Below are 3,298 nucleotides of genomic sequence, written 5' to 3'. Positions count from 1 at the left end.
CACAAAAAAAAAAAAAAAAGAAAAGAAAAGAAAGAAAGAAATGCCAGCACTAGGGAAGTAGTCCAAAAACAGGGAACAGCCCTGCCTCAAGGTCAGGAAGCTCCTTGGCTGTCCCCAAGGAAACCAACTGGGACACAGCACAGGGGCTTCAGACCCAGGGCACCGGCAAAAAACAGTTATCTGGGTATGGTAGCACAAGGCTGAAAGCCCACCACTGCTGAGCAGCAGGATGGCCACGAGTTCAAGGCCACTCAACTGACCCTGTCTCAAACCAAACAAACGAAAGGGCCGGGGATGTAGATCAGGGGCGCTGCACCTGCCTGGCAAGCACAAGGTCCTGAGTTCAATCCCTGGTACCAAAAAAAGGAAAAGGAAAAAGAAAACAGGGTAAGACATAAGTGGGTATTTGATCCCAGTACGAAAAATAAAAAGGAAATAAGTAGGTAAATACAAGGATTATTCACTCCATTTTCACAATTTTGTTTGTTACAGAGTGGCCTCTGTAAGGCAAATGGTCTGAAGTGTCCTTCAGCAACAGCAGAAAGGTGAGGCACAGGCCTAAAGGAAACTTCCTTATAAGGCTATCATGGGGTTTTACAATGTTAACTCTAAACAGGCTGTAGAAACTTAGAATGATGTGATCGGCCCCTGGACAATAAAATGAGGCATCACAGAGAAGCCAGTAGGGAAATTAAACTGAAGCCTGAAACAATCACATTTTATTACCCCCGAAGAAAGCAGGACAGAAGCAACAAACAGAAGACAAACTGGGGAGAGGCAGACTGGCATCCGACTGTGGCACTGAGCTTGTGAACTGTAACTGGACCAGACACTCCGTGAGGAAGGACCGTGGTGACAGCCCAGCCTCAGAACTAGGGTGCTGTGCCCACGTGGCCGAGAAGTCGGCCAAAGATGAGAACTGCGGGGGCATCGCCTCCGTCAGAGGCCTGGGCTCCTCTCGGGCTGGTTTGTTGGTTTTATGAGACAGGGTCTCGCTGTGTGATTCAGCCTGGCCTCGAACACATTCAGTAGTCCAGACTGACCTCAAACTTGTGGTGATCTGCGTGTCTCAGCCTCTTGAGTGCTGGGATCACAGGCTGTACCACCACACCCAGCCTGACTCTTTAAACAGATCAGCATTTGCCCCAAACTCAAGTGACTTGAACCTGCCTACCTTAGTTACTTGTTGCTGAGACAAAATACCTGACACCTAAATTTAAAAGGGAAAAGGTTTACTTAGCTCACAGTGTGTAGAGGTTTCAGACCATAATCGGCTGGCTCCAAGGCAGGGTGGCACGTGGCAGAGGGGCAACAGTTCATAGTGGTGGAAGACAGCAGAAGCATCAAGGGAATTTAATAGTGTCTTTCTGCCCCTTTTATCCAGACTGACAGGATTAGGGCAGTGCCAAACCAATCAGTGTACTGGTTTAGTAGTCCCGCATCCTCAATCCCAGCCTCACACCCTCTAGATCCAGACACCTCTGAAAAAGCCCTATGACCATATGAGGCTTTGGGAGGACAGCTAGACCCAAATCATTAACAGCCTCCATTTCCCCTTTGCATTCTGCCTCCAGGTCCAGGGTCTTTGAGTTCGGAGGTCCTGTCTCCGCCAATCTCCTCTGTGGGATGTGCTGAGCCGTGTCCCAGGTGCCGGGGGAGTCCAAGATCAGCTCCCCACAGCACAGCCATGCTCAAGTCAGTATAAACCAGACCTGGGAGGACAGCAGAGGCAGGGTGTTATGGGTTCTATCTAGAAGCTCCCCAAAGCCCCATGCACTCCCAGGCTGGGTTTTTGGAGAGCCATCAAATCATGGGGGCGCTGGTGCTGTTAGGAGGGGGGCCTGAAGTATTGCTTGTTGTTTCTTCAGGATTTTAAATATCCCTTGCCCTCTAGGCTCTAGTGTTTCTGAGAAGTCCTCTCGTGTTGCCATTGTCCTTTTCTTCTCTCTGATCAGCCCTTTTTCTCTTCCTGATTTCGTGGTTTTCAGAAGTTTGACTCTGATGTGACAAGTCTGGGTCTGTGTTTACAGTATTTCAAATACAGCTAAGGGGGCGGGGTGTTCTGGAGCAGAATGACTCCAAATTGAAGGCCAGCCTGGGCAATTTTTTGCTTTTTGAGGCAGGATCTTCCTATGTAGCCCAGGGTGGCCTCGAACGCCTGCCTTGGCCACCTAAATGCTGGGATTACAGACGTGCCCAACCACACCTGGCAGCCTGGGCAATTTAGCAAGAATTTATCTCAAAATTTAAAAATAAATAGGGCTAGCAGCTGGGTGTGGAGGTGCACACCTGTGATCCCAGCACTCTGAGCTTAGGCAGATGGAACACCAGGAGTTCAAAGCCAGCCTGGACTGTGATAATCTGTCTCAAAAAACCAAAATAGCCCCGGGGATGTAGCTGTGGCACAGTGCCTGCCTGGCAAGCGCGAGGCACCGAGTTTGGTTCTAGGTACCAAGAAAAAAATTAAAAATTAAAAAACACATAGAAAATAAAATAACCTTCCTATCCATGGGTCCACACCGTTTAAGACAACCCTGGGGAAACCATTCGATTTATTTATGATAAAATAGGGGTGGAATGGGAATTTCCTTGGAAATTGTGAAGTTTACATCAAGTTAGAGGGACCCTAGAAATAGTGAAAAGCCCAGATTTGCAGGGCATGGTGCCTCACACCTCTAATCCCAGCACTCCAGGGGCTGAGGCAGGAGGATCGCTGTGAGTTTGAGACCAGCCAGTTTGAGTTCCAGGTCTGTCTCAACTACACGTGAGACGCTGTCTCAAAAAAAAAAAAAGTCCATATTTCATCTTAATTTTCTTTGGTACCGGGGATCAAACTCAGGTCCTTGTGCTTGCAAGGTAAGCGCTAGAACCACTGAGCTAAATCCCCAGCCCTGACTTTGATCCTTACTACTTTTCCCGTTTTTTGTTTTTTTGTTTTGTTATGTTTCGTTCGAGACAAGGTCTCACTATGTAGCTGAGACTGCCCTGGAACTCACTGTGTAGCCCAGGCTGGTCTCGAACTCACAGCGATCCTCGTGCCTCAGCCTCCCGAGTGCTGGGATTACAGGCGTGCGCCACCACGCCCAGCTGAGCTGTACTATTAAAATTATATTTATTACAAAGACAAAATTAAAACAACTGTGGCGTGGGCGGGAACAAAACGGGGCACACGTAGGCTGGTGGGAAGGGACAGGTGGTACAGAATTGGCCGGGGGTCTATTTTCCACAATAACACGTGGCTCCCGAACCCCCGTGGGTCTCGCGGCCGCCCAGGACCGCACGCCGGCCCCACGCCGGC

This window comes from Fukomys damarensis, unplaced genomic scaffold (assembly GCF_012274545.1).
Source record: "Fukomys damarensis isolate Sample0158 unplaced genomic scaffold, DMR_v1.0_HiC HiC_scaffold_23, whole genome shotgun sequence".
NCBI classification, from domain to species: Eukaryota; Metazoa; Chordata; class Mammalia; order Rodentia; family Bathyergidae; genus Fukomys; species Fukomys damarensis.
This window is presented reverse-complemented; position numbering follows the sequence as displayed.